The sequence below is a fragment of the Callithrix jacchus genome, chromosome 16 (genome assembly GCF_049354715.1).
Source record: "Callithrix jacchus isolate 240 chromosome 16, calJac240_pri, whole genome shotgun sequence".
In the NCBI taxonomy this organism is placed as follows: domain Eukaryota; kingdom Metazoa; phylum Chordata; class Mammalia; order Primates; family Cebidae; genus Callithrix; species Callithrix jacchus.
This window is the reverse complement of record NC_133517.1, coordinates 98963852-98987905: the sequence shown is the minus strand read 5'-3', so window position 1 is coordinate 98987905 and position 24054 is coordinate 98963852. Positions and strand designations below refer to the sequence as shown.

At 46.0% G+C, this 24054-nt stretch overlaps 1 protein-coding gene and 1 pseudogene across 12 annotated transcripts in view; one reads left to right on the top strand and one right to left on the bottom strand.

Moving 5' to 3' along the window:
* On the bottom strand, positions 1–1072 carry LOC108588602 (small ubiquitin-related modifier 2-like; annotated as a pseudogene).
* Positions 1073–12072: 11000 nt separating this feature from the next.
* Positions 12073–24054, top strand: part of MATN2 (matrilin 2) — a 173544-nt gene continuing 161562 nt past the window's right edge. For 6 of the 12 annotated variants that reach the window (XM_078353486.1, XM_078353484.1, XM_035277629.3 and 3 more), the window contains exon 1: positions 12073–12242. The gene's annotated coding sequence lies outside the window, so the exon portion shown is untranslated. Of the gene's footprint in view, positions 12589–24054 lie in introns of all 12 variants that reach the window. The other 6 variants (XM_078353487.1, XM_054246389.2, XM_078353485.1 and 3 more) reach the window with 1 other exon arrangement.

Below are 24054 nucleotides of genomic sequence, written 5' to 3'. Positions count from 1 at the left end.
TCAGTAGACACCTCCTGTTTGCTGCTGCAACACATCAATTGTATCTTCATCCTCCATTTCCAAGTGTGCAAGTGTGTCTGTTTCATTGGTTGCCTATCAAATTGGAATCTGAACTCCCTCATTGACAAACCCTGTCCTTGACAATAAGCTTCCATTAGTTTGCTAAGGTGTATGCCTCTTTCCATTTTGTTTTTTGGGTTTTTTGTTTTTTGTTTTGAGACAGAGTCTCATTCTGTCACCCAGGATGGAGTGCAATGGCATGATCTCTACTCACTGCAACCTCCACTGCCCAGGTTCAAGCGATTCTCATGCCTCAGCCTCCCAAGTGGCTGGGATTACAGGCATATGCCACCAGGCCCGGCTAATTTTTGTATTTTTAGTAGAGACAGGGTTTCAACATGTTGGCTAGGCTGGTCTCAAACTCCTGGCCTCAAGTGATCTGTCCACTTCAGCCTCCCAAAGTGCTGGGATTACAGGCATGAGCTATTGCACCTGGACTAGTTTACTAAGTGGTGTATGCCTCTTAAACTGCACCACAGGCTGGGCACAGTGCGCAGTGGCTCATGCCTGTAATCCCAGTACTTTGGGAGGCTGAGGCAGGCAGATTACTAGAGGTCAGGAGTTCAAGACCAGCTTGGCCAAGATGGTGAAATCCCATCTCTATTAAAAATACAAAAATTAGCCAGGTGTGGTGGTATGTGCCTATGGTCCCAACTACTCATGAGACTGAGGCAAGAGAATCACTTGAAGCCAAGAGACAGAGGTTGCAGTGAGCCAAGTTTGCACCACTGCCCTCCAGCCTGGGCGACAGAGCTAGACACCATCTCAAAAAATATACATATATACAAAAATTAAACTTGTACCACAGAACCATCCTGCCCTGCTACCTTCTATATAATATAATAATTGCTCTATCTTGACTCCTTCCTTGGGCTTTTCATTGGCCATGGCCAGCATCTCCTCAGCTGCCACTTCACAAAAGAGATATCAGGTCACAGCCAGGAGCGGTGGCTTACGCCTCTAATCCTAACACTTTGGGAGGCCCAGGTGGGTGGATCACCTGAGGTCAGGAGTTCAAGACCAGCCTGGCCAACATGGTGAAACCCTGTCTCTACTAAAATACAAAAATGTAGCTGGGTGTGGTGGCCTGTAGTCCCAGCTGTTTGGGAGGCCGAGGCAGGGGAATCACTTAAACCCGGGAGGTGGAGGTTGCAGTGAGCCGAGTGCAGTGTTTGAGTGCCACTGTACTCCAGCCTGGTGACAGAGTGAGACTCTGTCTCAAAAAAAAAAAAAAGTATCAGGCTTTCACCAACCCAGGAGCAGCAGAAGTAGTTTTTTTTTTTTTTTTTTTAAGTCATCAATAGTATAAACACAGCTTATATTAAGACAGAAACCATTTAACCCAGAAAATAAAAATTGTATGTCTCTTGATATATGTGAACATGTAGCAGGTATATTGCTTTGATAGAGCAAAGTTAGTTTTGTAAGGCACTGTGAGAGTCAGGGTGAGTTGCACATAGTTCACCAGCAATGAGGGTTGGAGCTGTGTTTCTCTCAGGAAAGGCTGAGGGTGGCATCATCCTGGCTGCTACTTGCTAGTCACAGGTCTGGGCTGCGGTGTTTCAGCCCCTGCTAGCCAAGTGACACGTTCCAATTCCTGAGCTCCTAGATGGGGATGTCCAAGCTAGGCCTACTCAGGGGCAAATGAGGCTTCGCCTGTGCCTAAGGAAAGTCCTGGCTCGGAGAAGATAAGGAACAATGGGTCTGCTGTCTGTGACCAGCAACAGCATAAAGGACCATGTTGTCACATGTGGCAGGGACCCCCCTTGCACCTGGTGTGGTAGCCTTTGTGTGATGTCCATTTTATACTTTTCTCTTTTCTTTTTTTTTTTTTTTTGAGATGGAGTTTCATTGTTGTTACCCAGACTGCAGTGCAATGGCACAATCTCGGCTCACTGCAACCTCCGCCTTCTGGGTTCAAGCAATTCTCCTGCCTCAGCCTCCCGAGTAGCTGGGACTATGGGCGTGCACCACCATGCCCAGCTAATTTTTGTATTTTTAGTAGAGACAGGGTTTCACCTTGTTGACCAAGATGGTTTCGATCTCTTGACCTCGTGATCCACCCGCCTTGGCCTCCCAAAGTGCTGGGATTATGGGCATAAGCCACCGCACCCGGCCCTCTTTTTTTTGAGTCAGAGTCTTGCTCTGTCACCCAGGCTGGAGTGCAATGGTGTGATCTTGGCTCACCACAGTCTTCGCCTCCCAGGTTCAACAGATTCTCCTGCCTCAGCCTTCCAATTAGCTGGGATTACAGGCATGTGCCACCATCCCTGGCTAATTTTGTATTTTTAGTAGAGACAGGGTTTCTCCATGTTGGTTAGGGTGGTCTTGAACTCCCAGTCTGGGGCGATTCGCCCACCTCAACCTCCCAAAGTGCTGGGATTACAGATGTGAGCTACCGTGCCCAGCAGTCTTCCCTATCTTGATGACCTGTTGATATTTTATATTCATTGTGCCCAAAATGGAAAGTTGTCCTCCCTTTTGCCCAGATATGCTCCTGTTGATTTTGTGTGTCTCTGTTGGTGCCCTCCCCGTCATTTTCATCTTCCTGACTTAAGATCACAGGTCCTCTTTGCCTCGCCGCTCTTTCTTTGTCTGTGACTTCTACCCTTTCATGAGGTAGAATGACATTTACCATTTACCGAGCCCTTCCTGTGTGCACACATGCTGCATAGCACTTCAGATATACTAACTCTCTCCCCATTTTGCAGGTGAGAAAACTGAGGCTTTTAGAGAAAAATAACTGGGCCAAAGTCATATAGTAAGCGGCAGAGGACTTAAAATGCAGACTGAATGCATCAAAATGGTTAATGCATATCTTTAAGACATTAGAATTTCAGAATCCTGTACAGATAACTTCTTGCTTCTTGTTAATAACCATCGATTTCTACTAATTTGACTTAATACATCCCAAGAAGGAAAGCAGTTTGTGCAAAGCTGTGTAAACTGTAAACGTAGGGTAGATCTTCAACTTGAGGTTCGTATTACATAAGCAAAGTGGTCACTTTCCCATTTAATTATACTGGAAAATGCTCTGCAAGTATCAGCTTTCCTTGTTATAAAGAATGTATTCAGGCAGGAAGAAGGATCAACAGAGGTGAGCCTTTTAGAATGGTTAATTGTTTTCAAATGAGCAATTTCCTTTTGAGGAAATTGGGCACCATTTTAAACTGTACTGGTCTATCTTTGTTGAGAAGAATACACATATTAAGATTTAAAGCATAATTCGGGCTAGTAAGTAAGAAGAACAGTAATACAATTTGTACTGTCTTGGAGGAATAGTATAGAGCCAACTTATGACCCAACTTCCTTGCCTGCCCCTGCCCCAGAAAGCCAGTATTGCTGTCTATTTTCACACCTATCCAATAAAGACAGAATAGTCATTTCCCATGGGAGTATAGGCTTTATTCTGCCCTCTTGAAGTTAATGCACTGTATCATCTGTGTCCCTGAGAGTTAAACTTCCTTAAATATCTTAATAGAAAATCCAGGTATGAGCAGGCATCAGGACACATTGCAAACTTGTTGATTTTAATAAAATTACATAAATAATGCATTGCAAGAAAGAACAGAAAATATAGCTGGGCATGGTGGCAGGGGCCTGTAATCCCAGCTACTTGAGAGGCTGAGGCAGGAGAATCACTTGAACCCAGGAGGTTGCAGTGAGCCAAGACCACACCACAACACTCCAGCCTGGGCAACAGAGTGAGACTCCATCTCCGGAAAAAAAAAAAAAAAAAAAAAAAAAAAGAAGCAAAGAAAAGAAAAAAGAAAAAAAGAAGAGAAAATAAAGCCTCATCCTTTTGGTGTCCATCTGAAAATGACTTCCTTCTAGAAGCCTATGGCCTACTAATCTGGGTGGCATTCTTTTTTTTTTTTTTTTGAGATGAAGTCTTGCTCTGTCACCCAGGCTGGGGTACAGTAATGAAGTATTTGGATCGAGTATAGAATTAGAACCAAGACAAAAGTATGCCAAATTGCAGGGTCTTTATTGCTGGTGACCACAGGGGACTCACGTCTCTCCAACCCGTGGCCCTGAAAGGAGGGTGACAAGACCCTTTTATGCCCGTAAACCACCTCCGGGGTGAGGGTGTGGGGCGGGATGGGGGTGAAGGGATTCAGACATTCTGAGGGCCAGGGGATTCCGTAAATCACCTCCCGGGCAGAGAGGAGGGTGCAGGTCTCCGGACATTCCAAGGGCTAGGGGACTTGTTGTCACTTCGATTGTTACCTAAGTGGTTTACAGAAGTCAAGATTAGCGTTAGTTTACACATCATCTGGGCAGTGGTGGAATCCACAGATCTTAGTTACTTATTACAAGTTGCAGGGGCCAGGATGGAATTAGCTTGGGCTGCTTATTCTGGTCATTACCGGTAAGCAAAGGCCAGCAATTCTGTCAGTTACTGATAAGAAAAGGTAAGCAGTCATTGTGAGGAGAATGTGGCAGCCGTTACAACTTATTTTTGGAAAACAGCTTTGTCTTTTATAAAATGGCGTTGCTCAGGTTCCAGATATAGCATAGTAGCACGATCTTGGCTCACTGCAATGGCTTTCTACCTGGTTCGGGTGATTCTCCCACCTCAGCCTCCTAAGTAGCTGGGACCACAAGTGTGTACCACCATGTCCTGCTAATTTTTGTATTTTTAGTAGAGACGAAGTTTTGCCAGGTTGGCCAGGCTGGTCTCGAACTCCTGGCCTCAAGTGATCCACCCACCTTGGCCTCCCAAAGTGCTGGGATGACAGTCATGAGCCACCGCACCTGGCCCTGGGTGGCATTCATTTTATGTTCTCCCATGGCATCCTCAGCATCCCCAATCAAGGCATATCTTACTCTCTATGGTTATTGCTTTTCTTGTCTATAGTCCCCCAATAGATTATGAACTCATAGAGAATCTATGTGTTACTTACTATTCTGTTGGTATATGGCACATGTCTGGCAGATAGAAGGAACTCAAAACATATTTACTAGAATAAAATAAGCACATAAGGAAAATTAAAGCCAGCTGTAATCCCACCCCAGTGACTGCAACAGATTATTGAAAACAACTCAGTGGAGCTCAAATTCCACAGAGAAAACTGACAGAAGAGCCCACTAGAACAAAATTCCATTCCATTGGGCATGGTGGCTCACACCTGTGATCCCATCACTTTGGGAAGCCAAGGTGGGCAGATCATTTGAGGCCAGGAGTTCGAGACCAGCTTGGCCAACATGGCAAAACCCTGTCTCTATTAAAAATACAAAAATTAGGTGGGGCACGGTGGCTCACACCTGTAATCCCAGCACTTTGGGAGGCTGCAGCAGGGAGATCACCTGAGGTCGGGAGTTCAAGACCAGCCTGACCACACCTGGGGTGTGCGCCTGTAATCCCAGCTATTAGGGAAGCTGAGGCAGGAGAATCGGTTGAACTCTGGGGGTGGGGGCGGAGGTTTCGGTGAGCCCAGATCATGCCATTACACTCCAGCCTGGGCAACAAGAGTGAAACTCTCTTTCAAAAAAAAAAAAAAAAATTAGCCAGGTGTGGTGCATGCCTGTGGTCCCAGCTACCCAGGAGGCTGAGATGGGAGAAACCTGAGCCTGAAAGGTTGAAGCTGCAATGAGTCCACTGCACTCCAGCCTGGGCAACAAGAGTGAAACTCTGTTTCAAAAAAAAAAAAAAAAAAAAAAAAAATTAGCCAGGTGTGGTGCATGCCTGTGGTCCCAGCTACCCAGGAGGCTGAGATGAAAGAAACCTGAGCCTTAAAGGTTGAAGCTGCAATGAGTCGTGATTTTTTACAGAAGGAGACCCTGTAAAAAAAAAAAAAAAGAAAAGAAAAAGAAAGAAAGACAAAAAAAAGAAAAAGAACAAAAAAGGAAGAAAGAAAGAAAATCATTGATTCCTATAGATGATGCAAGGAGACCATGGGAGGGTCACTGCTTCAGCAAGCCTGCCAAAACCACAGCTAGCGTAGTGTGTACTGGGCTGGGGGGCTTCTGGGGGAACATCTTGACTTTTAGAAGAACGTTGTAAAGGTGATAATAGCAACACAGTCATAAAAGGATTGCTTTCCGAAGAAAGATTAAAGGCCCACTAAGATGAGAGGCTACCTAATAGTCTGCCTAAGTTTGAAATCAAAAGGAAACTGGCATTGTTAGCTCTTACTATTCTTGTGATCAAGTCCCTTTCATGTGAACTTAATTCAGTGGGAATCTGAATAAAAAATTAAATTGCTAGATGTGCCTCCTCTTAGGAGCTTTCTCTTTTCCCCTTCTTTTAAATCACTGTCATAGCAATAAATGACCAAATTTAAGACCTGTGGAATCCCAAGACATTGAATAAATGGGGGTAAATTGTCTGTAGCTGAAATGCAACTTAAGTATAGCAACCTACTTCCTGGTCACTTCAGATTTAAATGAAATCCGTGTAAGAACATGCATGATAAACGTTTGTCTTTCATCCTTTATAAGAATATCACAAAATTCCAATAGTAAAAGCAATGTAAATTCCTCTGTGGTGGGTACCATAGACTCAAGCACAGAAATTCCCACTGCAGGCAATTTCTGCAGTGGAAATGATTTTTGTTTTTTTTTCAGACCCTGTCTCACCCTGTCACCCAGGCAGGAGTGCTCACTGCAGTCTCAAACTCCTGGGCTCAAGTGATTCTCCCTCCTCAGCCTCTCTTTTTTTTTTTTTTGAGTCAGAGTCTCACTCTGTTTAGTGCAGTGGCACGATCTCGGCTCACTGCAACCTCTGCCTCCTGGGTTCCAGCAATTCTCCTGCCTCAGCCTCCCGAGTAGCTGGGACTACAGGCGCACGTCACCATGCCTGGCTAATTTTTAAAAATGTCTTGTAGAGATGGGGTTCTTGCTATGTTGTTCAGGCTTGTCTCTAACTCCTGGCCTCAAACAATCCTTCCACCTCAACCTTCCAAAGCACTGAGATTACAGGTATAAGTTACTGCACTTGGCCTTCCAACTTTGTTCTTTTTTATCAAGATTACTTCGGCTACTCTGAATCCTTTAAACTGCCATATGAACTTTAGCATTAACTTGTCAGTTTCTGCAAGCCTCTGTGACTTCAATATGGATTATGTCGAATCTGTAGGTCAATCTGAAGATATTGCTATTTTATTAAATCTTCCAATCCATGAATATGGAATGTCTATTTGTTTAGATCTTCTGTAATTTCTTTTAATAATGTTTGCAGCTTTTAGAGTATAGAGTTTGCACTTCATTTGTTGAATTTCTTTTTTTCTTTTTTTTTGAGATGGAGTTCAGCTCTGTTGCCCAGGCTGGAGTGCAGTGATGCAATCTCGACTCACTGCAACCTCTGTCTCCCGGGTTCAAGTGATTCTCCTGCCTCAGCCTCCTGAGTAGCTGAGACTGCAGGCTTGTGCCACTATGTCAGGCTAATTTTGTATTTTTTGGTTTTTGTTTGTTTGAGACAGAGTCTCGGTCTGTTGACAGGCTGGAGTGCAATAACGTGATCCTGGCTTGCTGCAACCTCTGCCTCCTGGGTTTAAGCAATTCTCAGCCTCCCGAGTAGCCGGGGCTACAGAAGCCTACCACCATGCCCGGCTAGTTTTTTGTATTTTAGTACAGATGGGTTTTCACCATGTTGGCCAGGATGGTCTCAATCTCCTGATCTCATGATCTGCCTGCCTTGACCTCCCAAAGTGCTGGGATTAAAGGTGTGAGCCACCACACCCGGTCTATTTTTGTTATTCTCGAATCTCCATTTATGGAGCTCTGCCAGCATGCTGGGGGATCTTATAGGGTAGAGGCACACAGACATTGCCCAGGTGTCTGGCAAACTGATTTAACACCAACATCCTTGAGAGAAGGTAGATAGTTGAGTATCACAAGAATGAGGCTATTGGCTTCTGATAGCAGACCACTTCGTGCCAGTTTCTAGGTTTAGGAATGAAAGAAGCAGCAATCTGTGTTGCTGAGCCATGCTTCCATAAATAGCAGGTCCATGCTCCACTCCAAAGTGAAACCTAGTCTGCCGGTAGACAGGCAGCGTTTCAGCCTTGCCAGGATCCAAGAAAACAAGTCAAATTTGTACTCACTATTGCCTATGCCTTAAGGCTCCTCACTTTATTATCTCACCCTTTAACATTAAAAAAAAAAAAATCACCCATGTCGATGAGGTATCCTGAATAGGTCAAATGAGTTGTTCTACCTTGTGGGATGATCTTCAGGTCTGCCAGAAAAAAATGAAGCAAAAGCAAGTTCAACATTCTGAAATATGAAGTCACAATAAACAAGGAAATGATTTCTGGGTTACGTTCTGGATGAATTGCAAGTTGATACTGCCCTGCCTACAGGGTTCCCCTCCCTAGGCTGGAGTCCAAGATAATCCACTACCTTGCAACTTTCCCTTAACCCTGCACCTCCAGCTCCAACACATGGGCAGCTGGCCAGATATGAAGATGTTTCCTCTCCTGCCCATGTACTTCAGGGGGATGGGGAGAAGCTCCAGTAGTCTACATGGGACTCAAACACTGTCTGTCACCAGGGAAACAGTGCAGGTGAGATGACATTGCAATTTTACATGTCTCCTCATGCATTCAGCAGAGCTTTATTTTAGGTTATAAATCCGCGAAGCAACCTGTCTGTTCTTCAGTTTCCTCATACTGTACTCTGGTCCCCTTTGGATTTGACAGTCTCATTTCAATCTGCCCTCTAGGCCAGATAGCTAGATCTCAAGTAAGAAGGATTCTAATGCAAAACAAAAAGTTCTAATGGTTACAAGGAGCGAAGGGATGCTTGTGTTTAAAGTCTAAATTCGAGACTGTTCATGAGTGTGAGGCCTGGGTCAGATGACTCCTCCGATCCAAATCCTCACTCCACAATAGACTACATGGAGACAGAAACTGAGAGTTGGTCCCAAGTATAGCTACTCGGGTTGTGATTCGTTTAAACAGATGTCAATTCCAGTTAACTCGTGAGCTCTTAGGAGCTCTCAGATAATGCATACCTCCTTTGGGAGGTCGAGGTGGGTGGATCACGAGCTCAAGAGATCGAGACCATCCTGGTCAACATGGTGAAACCCCGTCTCTACTAAAAATACAAAAAATTAGCTGGGCATGGTGGTGCGTGCCTGTAATCCCAGCTACTCAGGAGGCTGAGGCAGGAGAATTGCCTGAACCCAGGAGGTGGAAGTTGCGGTGAGCCGAGATCGCGCCATTGCACTCCAGCCTGGGTAACAAAAGCGAAACACTGTCTCAAAAAAAAAAAAAAAAAAAAAAAAAATAATGCATGCCTCATTCTTGTCTGCTTGCATGAGTGCCCACGTAAAAACGAAAAATCTTTTTTAAAAAATGTTATTTTTTAAGAGACTCACTATGTTGCCCAGGCTGGAGTGCAGTGGCTATTCATAGGTGTGATTCCACTAATGATCAGCACGGGAGTTTTGACCTGCTCCGTTTCCAACCTGAGCCTGTTCACCCCTCCTTTGGCAAACTGGTGGTCCCCTACTCCCGGGAGGTCACCATATGGATGAACTTAGTGCGGACACCCAATGGACACAGTGCACTACAGCCCAGAACTCCTGGACTCAAGCTATCCTCCAGCCTCAGCTTCCTGAGGAGCTGGGACTACAGGCACGTGCCACCACACTTGGCTGAAAATCTTTTTTTTTTTTGAGACAGGGTCTCACTCTGTCATCCAGCCTGGAGTGCCAGTTGTGATCTTGGCAAACTGCAACTCCGCCTCCTATGTTCAAGTGATTCTCTAGCCTCAGCCTCCTGAGTAGCTGGGATTACAGGCATGCACCACTATACTCAGCTAATTTTTGTATTATTATTATTTTTATTTTTACTTTTTGGAGTCTGGCTTTGTTGCCCATGTTGAAGTGAAGTGGTGTGATCTTGGCTCACTGAAACCTTCGCCTCTCAGGTTCAAGTGATTCTCCTGCCTCAGCCTCCTGAATAGCTGGGGTTACAGGCTCCTGCCACCATGCCCGGTTAATTTTTGTATTTTTGGTAGACAAGGGGTTTCACCATTTTGACCAGGCTGGTCTCAAACTCCTGACCCAAGTGATCGTCCACCTCAGCCTCCCAAAATGCTGATTATAGGCGTGAGCCACCGCCCAGTCCCAGAACTAAAAATCTTAACTCTACAGTTCTGAATAAGGTTGTTTGTACAGCTAGCACATGGCAGGACCTCTAGCAGAAAAGGCAATTTTGGCCTTCTCCTAATCAAGAGCCTTAATTATCAACTTGCAATTCATCCTGAAGGTAACCCAGAAATCATTTCATTGTTTGTTCTGATTTCATATTTCAGGACATTGAATTTGCTTTTGCTTCATTTTTTTTCTGGCAGATCTGAAGATCATCCCACAAGGTAGAACAACTCATTTGACCTATTTGACTTGGCCCCAAGTGTACTTCGTAGGTAGGTTTCCTGTTCTCAAGAATTCCAGTAGAACTCCCTGGGGGAAAAACACCCATTTTAATTGGCATACAGGAAGGAGAGTCACTGGAATCAGTTAGTAAATTACAATTTCCTTACAATTTGGAAGGGTTGGGGATTGCTATTGTTTTCCTGGTAAATTACTGGATCACACTGGTGTCTTGGATTAAGGCAACACATTTTAAATATAACTTTCCATAAACTGGAGCTCAACTTCCCCAGTTCCTAGGGGATTTTCACTGGCCCAGACTCAGGAAGAATTTTCTTCTATGGGATCCAAGACTTCAGAGACCAAACATTTCCTGAAGACTTTCCTCTGCTTTCTGACCTCCACCTACCTCCTCCCAAAGACATAACAAAAAAACTATTTCTCATCAGTGCAGGCAGCCAAGAGTGCCCAGAGAGCTTAAGGTACTGGGTAAAGGAACAGGAATCCACAATTCTTTCTCGGTATTAAGGTGCCATTGAGTTGCCTGATGGCTTGAGTATGTTAACCCCTTGCTTCATGGCTGGAATTTTAATTACCCCTCCTGGAGCTTTCCTGAAGAATTGATTTTGTACATGACGTTTATTCGTATTTCAGAAACCAACTCTATCATCAAATAGGAGTGTTGGTTAATTACAAAATGATGTCGGCCCAAAGCACCAAATTATCAGTCTGTGGCATGTCCAGAGGTTTTGAAACTAGTTAGCGCTGCTTCCTCTCCTGGTAGCTTGTTAACACCTGAACGGGGTGCATTGGTTAGTGGTTTGGGAATGGAATTTTGGAGCATTGTAGGAGATGTCTTGGTCTGTTGTAGAGCCACTCACCCGGCCTTCAGGAGCTGGGGAGTTGGTAGAGCGGGGTGCCGGCCACTTTGACTGTCACTAGCCAATCCTGTCTTCTGCATCCCTCCAAGGCTCCGTGGGGACATCTAAGGTGAGGTTCCTCCAATTTGCAAAGTTGCAAATGTCTCAGCCCATAATTTCAAAAGTCTTGTCTGAACTAGACTTCCCCTGCTCCCTCGGGGAAGGAATGTTGCCTTCTCTCCATCCTGGCATCTTTACCCCCTCCCCACCCCGGGGCCTGGTATCCAGCCAGTGGACGCTCTGTTAATATGAACTGGCACTGGTGGGGTGCTGTGGGCACTGCCAAGACAGCTCTTGGCCCTTGTCATCTGTTAGCCCAGTCCTCACCACTTTTTTCTCCATCCCCGTCGTCAATGGCGTCTTGCAGATCATGACCCAAAGTTCTAGATATAAGATTCCTGCCATGTCTCCTTTCCCCCAGAAGACCCCTCCTCCCCGCACTCCCACCTCGACAGGCCCCTAAAGCTGCCTGTGTTCTTAGCCTGCGGCTTCCGACCCTTGAGTGATGCCCGCCCCAGCTCGGGCACGGACTGCGTGGAGCCAGGTGGCAGCAGGCAGGGCGTGCCGCCAGAATGCCCAGCTCCCGGGGCTGCCTGCAGGGTGGGGCCGCCCTCGCCGCCGCGCTCTCTCGGCGCCTTCCCCATCCCCAAAGAGGACACCCCTCCTTCCCCACCCGCGCGCGGCACCGCCTCCCTCGCCGCCCGCCCGCCCTGGCCCAGCGCCTCCCAGGCTGCCGGCAAGCGAGGGGAGAGCTCTGGGATGGGACTTGGAGCAGGCGGCGGCGGAGACAGCGGCAGTGGCAGCGGCTGGGGCTCAGTCCTCGCCTCCCACGAGCGATCCCCGAGGAGAGCCGCGGCCCTCGGCGAGACGAAGAGGCCGACGAGGAAGACCCGGGTGACTGCGCCCCTGCTTAGCTTCCCAGGCGCGGGGGGCTGCAGGTGAGCGCGGCCGGGCGGCCCCGAGGTGCAGGCGGACCGACCCACAGACAGACCGAGCCCGGGCTGCCCCGCGCGCAGGCGCCTTCCCAAGCCCCGCACTGCGGCCCCCAGGGCCTCGGGGACCCGGCGCCTCAGACCCCCTCCGACCCCTCCGAGGACAGCGGAAGTGGGAAGGCGGCGCTGCCCGACCCCTCGGCCGAAGAAGTCCCTCCACCCCGGCCCGGAGAACTGGGCGCGCTCCCTGCGCAGGACGCGCCGGAGTGCCCCGTGGAGGCGCTGTGCCCCGCAGCGGGGACGCCCAGACCCGGGCCACCCGGACCCGGGGAAAGGGAGACTTGTTGAGCAGGTATGCGGGGTGATTCCTAGTCCAGGGACAGCCGATGGCTCCCGCCTACCTCTTTGGAACCTGGTATTTTCATGCCCGTGTGATCTGGATTTTGTTCTTGGGTCTCTATGGCAGCCAAAGCTCCAGCTTCCCTATACTGTGGAAGAGGGAGAGAAAGGGGAAGGCATTTTGTGGTAGTTGCTAGAAACCCCAGGACAGTTTGGAGCCGTTTGGGGAGAGGACAGAGAAATGGGGGCTGTCCCTGGTAGGGTCTCCAGGACTGGGGGCACAGGAAGGTGCTCTCCTCAGAGACACACACGCCCACCCTGATCAAACCCAATTGACCAAGTTTCAAATTGTCATAAATCAGGAAGCCACAATGCATCTGCACCAAGCTTGGGTCAGCCTGCTTGGTTTCCAACCCCAGCTGTGAAGTTTACAGAATTGGTAACTTGAAGCTACCCAACTACTGTATGCCTCAGTTTCCTCATCTGTCTAATGAGGATGGTAATATCCATAGGGCTGTGAGGATTAAATGAGATGCGGCAAGTGAAGTCCTTAGAACTTCTCCAGTAGCATCCTAAGATTAGGTGAGCTCCATCGCTTATCTTTCCAGAAATAGCAAGAGCTGCTATGAGCAATGAATGCACCTCTTCTCCACTTCAGAAAGAGAGGCTCTCCATGGATACGCGAGGGTGGCAGATAAGAACTGGCCTGTGTTCAGATGCCATTTCCTTGCCGGAGTCCACTCTGGCACAGTTCTCCCTGCGTGCTTCCAAAGGGATAACCTCATGAAACCATGTCAAAATACCAGATGGGTTTATGATCTGGAACGTTTCCTCTCAGCCCCTGAAACTTGGTGCTTAGAATCCTCCTTGGAGAAGGAGATACTTGTGGCTCTTCACCTTGCATGTTCCTATCTGTCCAAACTTTTTACTTTTATTTCTGCCAGTAGAATTCAATCTCAGGCCCCCAAGTTACCAGGACACTGTCTTCTATAAATCGGGGCTCTGGGGTTCCTTGTTCCCAGAGTGCAGACCCAGGCAACCTAGAGCCACAAAGGCGTGAGCTCGCTTGCTGGAGGTGTCAGTGCAGAGTCCAAATCTGAAACGCCCTTGAGCAGCTGTCAAGCCCTAAGCTCTTATCAGCAAATGCCACATGTCTTTGTTTAGCAAAAGGTAGTTAAAAGTGTGGTAGTTAAAAGGTTGTTTGAAACTGAGATTTAAAGAAAAGGAGAGATATTTGCTCTTTGAAATAAGAGAGCCACTGGAAGTTTCTGGGGGGAAACATTCCACAGTTTATATAAAAATAGTTCTAGCTGGCACCTAAGAGAGGACAAGGGGTGAGGTGGGGAGAGGAAAAGGGGAAGAGACAGGCTTAGAACTCAGGAAAAACTGGCTGAAGAGGGTGTGGAGGGTATAACACTGGCTTGAGCAAGGTGTTGGGGTGTGAGGCTGAACAAGCAATGGGAGAGGTGAGCGGGAGAGGTTTAAGATCAGTCAAGTAGCGGGGTGCGGTGGGTCCTGCCTGTAATCCCAGCACTGTGGGAGACAGAGGCGGGTGGGTCACCTGAGGTCAGGGGTTCAAGACCTGCCTGACAAACAGGGAGAGACCCCGTCTCTACTAAAAATACAAAATTAGCCAGGTGTGGTGGCGCAGGCCTGTAATCCCAGATACTCGGGAGGCTGAGGCAGGAGAATCACTTGAATCCAGGAGGCAGAGGTTGTGGTGAGCCGAGATCGCGCTCACCATTGCACTGCAGCCTGGGCAACAAGAGCAAAACTCCGTCTCAAAAAAAAAAAAAGTCCTGTGCTGTTCCTGGGACTCTCTGCCCTCTGGTCTGTAGCACATGCAGTGTCCGTTTCAGGGATTCCCTGTCTTCTATGGAAGCTATGGAGGACTCCCCTGCTTAAAGCATATGGGGAGGTAACTCAAGAGGGCCAGGAAAAGAGGGAGGCTGAGCATATGCCAAGGGGAGAGTGGGGCATGTGGTTGCTGTGGCTAGTGAACAGTGCCAGGGAGGTCCTTCCAAGGGCCCCTTGCCACTTGGAGCTTCAGCCCATGAGGCCATCCTTGAACCCGGGCTTGCATTCGGCAGACAGCACTCACTGCCTGAAGGGGGCTCAGGTGGAATGACAGGGCTGGGCTGAATTCCAGAAGCCTGGGCTGTTGTCAGTAACTTGTGGTAATGACTATGACAGTGGCTTTGATGTGGATGAGATGGAGTGGGGGTACAACCCAAAGCACACTGCTCTTGGCACCCCAACAACCTGGGTTCCAGTCACAGCCCCTTATACATACAAAGATTTTGGAAAGTTACTTAGACTCTCCGTGCCTGACATCTGTTTCTTCATCTGTAAATGAGGAATAGGATTTTTGGGAGAATTAAATTAACACGTGTTACAGTTCCCAGATCAGAATAAATGCTCGATATTTGTTAGCTTTGCTTACTATCTTTGTCCGAGCCTTGGTTTTATCATGTCAAATGGGTGTGATACTATGTCATAGGTTTGTTGTAAGGGTTAAATGAAATAATTAATGTGGATTTGTACAACAGTGTGTGAAGGACGTAAAGTACTCAAAGTGAGTCAATTGAAATGGAAAATTTCACAAAATACCTGCATGTAAAAATCAGTGGCTGAGCAGGTGAACCAGCTAACATTTTTGGAAAGTTATTCCAAAGGTGCTGTCAGAGGAACCTTTATCTACTTATAGAAAGTGGGGCTCACTGCCCATGGGGATACACTGTAGTTATTTTATGTTGTTGTATCAGTTACCTGTTGCTGGTATAACAAATTTCACAAACAGTGGTTTAAAACAACCCAAAGTTGTTGTCTTGTATTTCTGGAGTTCAGAACTCTGAAATGGGTTTCATAGAGTTAAAATCAAGGTGTCAGCAGGGCTCTGTGTTTCCTTTTTGTAGGCCCTTGGGAAAATGTTGTTCATTTTCTGACTTCTAAAAGCTGACTTCATTTCTTGGCTCCTGGTTTCTTCTTCCATCCTCAAAGCCAGTAACAGCATCTTCCGGCTCTTCTTCCCATTCTGACTCTCCTGTCTCCCATTTACAAAACCCTACCCAGAAAATCTGGGCTAATCACTACATCTCAGAATTCCTAAGTTAATCACGTCTACAAAGTTCCCTCCACCACCACCTTTTTTTTATTTCGAGACAGAGTCTCGCTCTAACACCCAGGCTAGAGTGCAGTGATGTGATCTCAGCTCACTGCAGCCTCCACCTCCCAGGTTCAAGCGATTTTCCTGCTTCAGCCTCCTCAGTAGGTGGAATTACAGCCATGAGCTACCACACCCAGCTAATTTTTTGTATTTTTAGTAGACAGGGTTTCACCATGTTGGTCAGCCTGGTTTCGAACTCCTGACCTCAGATGATCTGCTCACATTGGCCTCTCAAAGTGCTGGGATTACAGGTGTGAGCCGCTGTGCCTGGCCCAAAGTCCCTTTTGCCATGTAAGGCAACACAGTGACAGATTCTGGGGATTAGGCCATTGAAATCTTTGAGGGGCATTATTCTATCTGCCAGAAATATTAGAGTATTAGACTGGGCATGATGGTAAGAAAAACTATTTAGAAAAAAGAAATACTAGAGTATTAGAGAAAATGATCTAAATCAAAGAGTTTTAGCTCACTTCTGTTTAGGGCTTCTCCCTCTACCCTCCCAGTTAGGTGAGTTTGTTTTCATATGTCTTTTTTTTTTTCTTTTCGAGACGGAGTTTTTCTCAGAGTTGCCCAACAAATTTTTGTATCTTTAGTGGAGACAGTTTCACCATATTGGCCAAGCTGGTCTCGACCTCCAGACCATGTGATCTGCCCGCCTTGGCCTCCCAAAGTGCTGGGATTATAGGCATGAGCCACTGCACTCAACTGTATTTGCCTGTTTTTTTAAGCAAACTATTTTTTTTCCTTTTGAGACAGGGTCTGACTCTGTCACCCAGGCTGGAATGCAGTGGTGTGATCCCAGCTCACTGCAACCTTGCCTCCTGGGCTCTAGCTAACCTCCTACCTCAGCCTCCTGAGTAGCTGGGACTACAGGTGTGTCCCATCACGCTCGGCTAATTTTTGTATTTTTTTGTAGAGACAGGGTCTCACTATATTGTCCAGGCTGGTCTTGAATTCCTGAGCTCAAGCAGTCTGCTCACCTTGGCCTCCCAAAGTGCTAGCATTACAGGCTTGAGCCACTGTGCCTGGCCTACAAAATTCTTATTGAAGTTTACATACAGAAAGTGTGTAAGGATGCAGCTGGAGTAATTTTCATGACATAAACCCATGTGTAACCAGTATTTTGATCAATAAATAGAACATTGCCAGCATTCAGAATCCCCCCTCAGCCCCTTTCTGTGCACCAACACCCCAAATATAACCACAATCCTGACTCCTATGATTGTAGATACATTTTGTCTATTTTTGAATGTTATTTTGTTGAATATTGTATTTGTAAACTTCTCATGTTATCATATGCCATAATTAATTCTTTTTTATTGCTGTATAATATCCCATTTTATGGCCACACCACAATTTTTCTGTACTATTATTATGGGTCATTGAGATTGTTTCCACTCACACTTTTTTTTTTTTTTTGAGATAAGATCTCTCTCTGTCACCCAGGCTGAAGCGCAGTAGCATGATCATAGTTCACTGCAGCCTCAACCTCCTGGGGCTCAAGGAATTCTCCCACCTCAGCCTCCCAAGCAGCTGGGACTGTGTGTACCACTATGCTCAGATAATTTAAAAAAAATTTTTTTATTTTTGTAGAGACAGAGTCTCACTATATTACCTAGACTGGTCTCAAACTCCCGGCCTCAAGTGATCCACCTTCCTTGGCCCCCCAAAGTGCTTACAGGGATTACAGGCGTGAGCCAACATGCCTGGCCTGAAAATCTCTTTTTCTTAACGAGTGGACTGACTGCCTGAGAGGGGCCAGGGTAGAATCTTAGTGTTCCATCCACAAAATTTGAAACTCATCTGCCTCACAGAATGATTGTGGGGATCCAATGAGATGATACTGTCCAAACTGCCCAGTTCGCTGGCCGGCCCATCACAGGCACTTGACAAATGTTAGTGTCCTGTCTCCTTTCTCTTCTTGTCTCCAGGTGGGGTTACCACTGGACAGGGGATCTTGCCACCTTCTTTTGGATGGCAGGATCTTGCCATTGGTCTGGTTTAGTCTGAGAAACTTGGCTTCCAGGCCATGCCTCTCATTTTATGGATGACTAGTGAAAGCCCAGAGAGTTGTCACCTAGGTAAGGTCACACAGGTGTGCAGAACCAGGCCTCTGGTCTCAAGGCCCACAGCATACAGTTTTGGCTCCGGAAGGAATTCTCGCCTGTTAGTTTACTGCAACAGTGATGCTTAGAAGAACCCGTAGCTGAGACAGAACAATCTCCTTCCTGCTCTTCCCCTACCCCCTTGGTAAAGTTAAATGAAAAGACTCATTGTTCCATGGAGAAGAGAAAAATCGCTGAAACAAAAGTCAAAGCTGTTGTATTATTTTAAAATATTCTTTCCATGTTCCCAAATGCTTCATGGAATCTGTTCAGATTGAGTTAACCTCTATTTCTCAGCAATTCTTCTCAGAGGCCCATACATGAAAGGAACCGTTCTCAAACATCATTCCATTTTCCAGTTAGAAATGGGTCCTGATCTTCAAATGCTGACAGCTGTAAATGCCAAGCTAAGAAACAACCATTGAGATGGATAAATGCACTGATTTAATTTTTTTCTCGTTACATTGCCATTGCAGTTTTTAGGAAAAAAGTCTATCTTGTCTGGTATTAATATTGCCATACTGATTTTATGTTGGTATCTATATTGTATCCTTTTCCCCATTCCTTATTATTTATCTTTTTTTTTTTGAGACAGAGTCTCACTCTGTCACCCAGGCTGGAGGGCAATGGTGCAATCTTGGCTCACTACAACCTGCTCCTCCCAGATTCAAGCAATTCTTCTGCCTCGGCCTCCCGAGTAGCTGGGATTACAGGCATGTGCCACCATGCCTGGTTAATTTTTTTGTAGAGACAGGGTTTTGCAATGTTGGCCGGGCTGGTCTTAAACTCCTGACCTCAGGTGATCTGCCTGCCTCAGCCTCCCAAAGTGCTGGGATTACAGGTGTGAGCCGCCATGCCCAGCCCTTATTATTTACCTTTTTTTTTTTTCTTTTTGAGATAGGGTTTTGCTAATTTTGTATTTTTAGTAGACATGGGGTTTCTCCATGTTGGTCAGCCTGGTCTCGAACTCCTGACCTCAAGTAATCTGCCCTCCTTGGCCTCCCAAATTGCTGAGATTACAGGCATGTGCCACTACACCCAGCCTATTTATCTTTTTTATAAGCCCACAGCTAATATCATAATTTCTTTTTAAAATTTATTATTTTTAATTTACATTCTTTAAAAATATTTTATATGAAAATTATTCCTACTTAAAGGAAACTTAGAAGAGTTCATGTTAGTTTTCCAGTCACTGTAAGATTTTCTTTTATTTGAGGCAGGGTCTTGCTCTGTCACCCAGGCTGGCGTGCAGTGGCGGCGATCCTAGCTCACTACAGCTTCAACCTCCTGGGCTCAAGTGATTCTCCCACCTCAGTCCTGCCCCCAAGTAGCTGTTCTAAGTTTTCTTCCTTTGTGCCACCATGCCCGGGTAATATTTGTATTTTTTGTAGCAATGGGGTTTTGCCATGTTGCCCAGGCTGGTCTCAAACAGGGAGCTCAAGGGATCACTTACCTAGACATCTGAAAGTTCTGGGATTCTGAGTATTCACCACTGTGCCCAGCTAAGGTTCCAGCTTCTTCACTTCCTCACCAAAACTTGGTTATATCAGTCTTTAAAATTTTTTTAAATATTTTTTTTCATATTCCCAGGTCACTATTATACTCTTAATTTTATTTATTCTAGGGGATTTCTTGTGGCATCTTCTTATTGTGCTTTTAATTTGTATTTTTCTAATGACTAAAGATGTTGACCATCTTTTCAAATGTTTATTTGTCATCCAGATATCTTCTTTGGTAATGTGACTGTTCAAATCTCTTGCGCATTCTGAAGTGGGTTGTTTGTCCTCTTCTTGAGTGATAAGGGTTTATATAGTCCCAACCGGGCAAAGTGGCTCACACCTGTAATCTTAGCACTCTGGGAGGCCAAGGCGGATGAATCATCTGACGTCAATAGTTCGAGACCAGCCTGGCCAACATAGTGAAACCCCATCTCTACTAAAAATACAAAAATTAGCCAGGTGTGCTGGTGCACACCTGTACTCCCAGCTACTCAGGAGGCTGAGGCAGGTGAATCACTTGAACCCAGGAGGTGGAGGTTGCAATGAGCCAAAGTTATACCACTGCACTCCAGCCTGGGTGACAGGGCAAGACTCCATCTAAAAAAAAAAAAAAAAAGTTTATATAGTCTGAATAGAAATAATCGATCAGATACATATTTTACAAATATTTTCTACTAGTCTGTGACTTGTCATGCTATTGCATTTTGTTTGTTTTGAGACACAGTCTCATTCTGTTGCCTAAGCTGGAGTGCAGTGGCATTATCATGGCTCACTGCAGCCTCGACCTCTCAGGATCAAAGCAATCTTACAGTCTCAGCCTCCCAAGTAGCTGAGACTGCAGGTGTGTGCCACCCCATTCAGCTAATGTCTGTATTTTTTGTAGAGATGGGGTTTTGCTATGTTGCCCAGGCTGGTCTCAAACTCCTGACCTCAAGTAATCTGCCCTCCCTGGACTCCCAAAGTGCCAGGATTACAGGTGTAAGCCACTGTTCCCAGCCAATAGTATATACTATTGATTGGTTTGATTACAGAATAATACCAATAATAATAACAGCAAGAACAGGCTGAGTGTAGTAGCTCATGTCTGTAATCCTAGCACTTTGGGAGGTCGAGGTGGGCGGGGAGTTCGCAACTAGCCTGGGCAACATGGTGAAGCCCTGCCTCTACTAGAATACAAAAAATTATCTGGGCATGGTGTGGCACACCTGTAGTTCTATTTACTAGGGAGGCTGAGGCATGAGAATTGCTTGAACCTGAGAGGCAGAGGTTGCAGTGAGCCGAGATTGTGCTACTGCACTCCAGCCTGGGCAACAGAGTGAGTCTCTGTCTCCAAATAACAACAGCAAAGAGCCAATGCTTATTCAGCACTTACTATATGCCAGGCAGTGTTTGAAGTGCTTTAAATACATCTAAATACGAACCTATTTATTCTATATAGCAATTACGTCTTCTGTTATGCCCATTTTAAAGATGAGGAAACTGAGGTCAAGAGAGGGTAAGTAACCCTCTCAGAGTTAGACAGCTAGCATTATTTTGCTTTATTTTTCTCTGTATCGTTCCAATTTTACTATATGTGCTGCCAAATCGAGCACTGCTTTATTTTTAAATCCTCACTCTTCAGCTATCCTCATTGCCTTTTGGTTAGCAATGGTGACTTGAAAGTACAAACATTTCTTGAAATCCACAGTAAACCCAAACCACATGCAACGGTGCTTGTTTTTTGGAAATGATCACACACCACATCATATTCCAAGGGTTTAAGTGCAAATGACTCAGAGTGGAAGTGGGCCTTGAGAGCATGTTGTATACATTTTGAAACAAACAAGCCTGGACTTTTCATCTGCTCAGTTTGGAGAAACGAGAATAGCAATCAAATAATAAATCACATATAAATGATGTTACACACTGAATCGTGTTTTGTAAAATCAGTTGAGGAGGTGTGATGGCGCACACCTGAAGTCCCAGCTACTCAGAGGCTTACGTGGGAGGAGCACTGGAGTTCAGGATTTCCAAGAGGCAGTGAGATATTGTGCCACTGCACTCCAGCCTAGGTGACAGAGTGAGACCCTGTCCCCCAACCCCTAAAAAACACCCTAAGATGTTAAATTGCAAAGCAGCTTGAAAGTAAATAGTAAGTTCAGGATTTGAGAAAGAGGCAAGATGTTTTAAGTTTTCTTCCTTTGTTAAGAAGGAATCTCAAAGCTATGAAAAGGGACCAATCTAATTAGTGAAGAGTTTAAATAGGCTGGGTGTGTTGGCTCACACCTATAGTCCCAGCTACTTGGGAGGCTGAAGTGGGGGGATTACTCGAGCCTGGGAGGATGAGGCTGCAGTGAGCCATGATCACGCCACTGCATTCTAGCCTGGGTGAAAGAGTGGGACCCTCAAAAAAAGTGGGACTCAAAAAAAAAAGAGATTAAATGGTTTAAAAAGTGGGGTGAGCTGGGCACAGTGGCTCACGCCTCTGATCCCAGCACTTTGGGAAGCGGAGGTGGGCAGATCATGAGGTCAGAAGTTCGAGACCAGCCTGGTCAACATATGGAAAGCCCATCTCTACTAAAAATGCAAAAATTAGCTGGGCGTGATGGCGGGTGCCTGTAATCCCAGCTACTCAGGAGGCTGAGGTGGGAGAATCACTTGAACCTGGGAGGTGGAGGTTGCAAAGTTAGCAGAGATTGTGCCACTGCACTGTAGCCTGGGCTACAGTGTGAGACTATGTCTCAAAAAAAAGCGGGGGGTGAGGAAAGTAGTTATTTGTTTTTAATGAACTAGTACAGGGGTCCCCAACCCCACGGAATCCGTCCGTGTTCTGTTAGGAACCAGACTGCACGGCAGGAGGTTAGCAGTGGGCCAGCTCAGCTTCACCTGTATTTACAGCTTCTCCCCATCGCCTGTGTTACCACCTGGGCTCTGCCTCCTGTCAGATCAGCAGCACCACTAGATCCATTTGATTCTTTTTTTTTTTTTTTTTGAGATGGAGTTTCGCTCTTGTTACCCAGGCTGGAGTGCAATGGCACAATCTTGGCTCACCACAACCTCCACCTCCTGGGTTCAGGCAATTTTCCTGCCTCAGCCTCCTGAGTAGCTGGGATTATAGGCACGCACCACCATGCCCAGCTAATTTTTTGTATTTTTAGTAGAGATGGGGTTTCACCATGTTGACCAGGATGGTCTCGATCTCTTGACCTCGTGATCCACCTGCCTCAGCCTCCCAAAGTGCTGGGATTACAGGCTTGAGCCACCACGCCTGGCCCCATTAGATTCTTTTTTACTTTTATTGCTGCTGCACAAATTAAGGCATTAAGTTCTCAAAGGAATGTCAGCCCTACTGTGAACTCCCTATGAGAATCTAATGCCTAATGACATCTGTCACTGTCTCCCGTCACCCCGAGATGAGACCATCTAGTTTCAGGGAAACAAGCTCAGGGCTCCCACTGATTCCTACATTATGGTGAACTGGACAATTATTTCATTATCTATTGCAGTGTAATAATAATAGAAATAAAGTGCACAATAAATGTAATGCACTTGAATTATCCCGAAACCACCCCCCACAGCCGGGTCTGTGGAAAAATTGTCTGCTGGGCAGTGGCTCATGCCTGTAATCCCAGCACTTTGGAAGGCCGAGGTGGGCAGATCACCAAATTAGGCCTGACTAACATGGTGAAACCCTGTCTCTACTAAAAATACAAAAATTAGGCATGGTGGTGGGCACTTGTAATCCCAGCTACTGGGGAGGCTGAAGTAGGAGAATCACTTGAACCCAGGAGGCAGAAGTTCAGTGAGCTGAGATCTCGCCACTGCACTCCAGTCTGGGCAACAGAGTGAAACTCTGTCTCAAAAAAAGAAAAGAAAAGAAAAATTGTCTTCCATGAAATCGGTCCCTGGTGCCAAAAAGATTGGGGACTGCTGAGCTAGTGGGTTCTGGAACTTTACCTCTTATGAGCAATGTAACCTTGGGCAAGTTACTTAACTTCTCTGAGTTACTCTATGAATTCAATCACTTCATACATTGAAGTCATTTGGCCCAGTGCCTGGTACATAGGAGATGCTGAATAAGCATTTGCTATTTTTCATATAATCTTAATGTATAGTAAGATTATATGAAAAATAGTGAGCTAGTTCAATACAGCAACTGTGAAAAACTGGGCTCTGAAGGTTGACAACCCCAGGTCCATTTCCAGGTCAATTCCTGGAAGCAATATGCTAAACGAATACCTCGCTGAAATAGGGAAGTTTTTTTAATAAGCTTTGAAACATGGTCCCTGCCCCATCCCTGCCCTGTCCCTGCCTCTGACAGGAAAACAACTATGGCTTTCCATGACTTGATTTATGGGGATTTTCCTTTCAGATAATTGAGTTTTCCACTAATCAATGCATTGGAAAATTGACCTGCTAGTCCTGGGTTTGATTTTTTACGTTTTTGTTTGTTTGTTTTGTTGAGACAGAGTCTCGCTCTGTCACCCAGGCTCGAAGAGTAGTTGTGCAATCTCTGCTCATTGCAGGCTCTGCCTCCTGGGTTCAAGAAATTCTTGTGGCTCAGCCTCCTAAGTAGCTGGGACTGCAGGTGTAAGCCATCACCCCCGGCTAATTTTTGTATTTTTAGTAGAGATGGGGTTTCTCCATGTTGACCAGGCTGGTCTCAAACTCTTGGCCTCAAGTGATCTGCCCGCCTTGGCCTCCCAAAGTGCTGGGATTACAGGTATAAA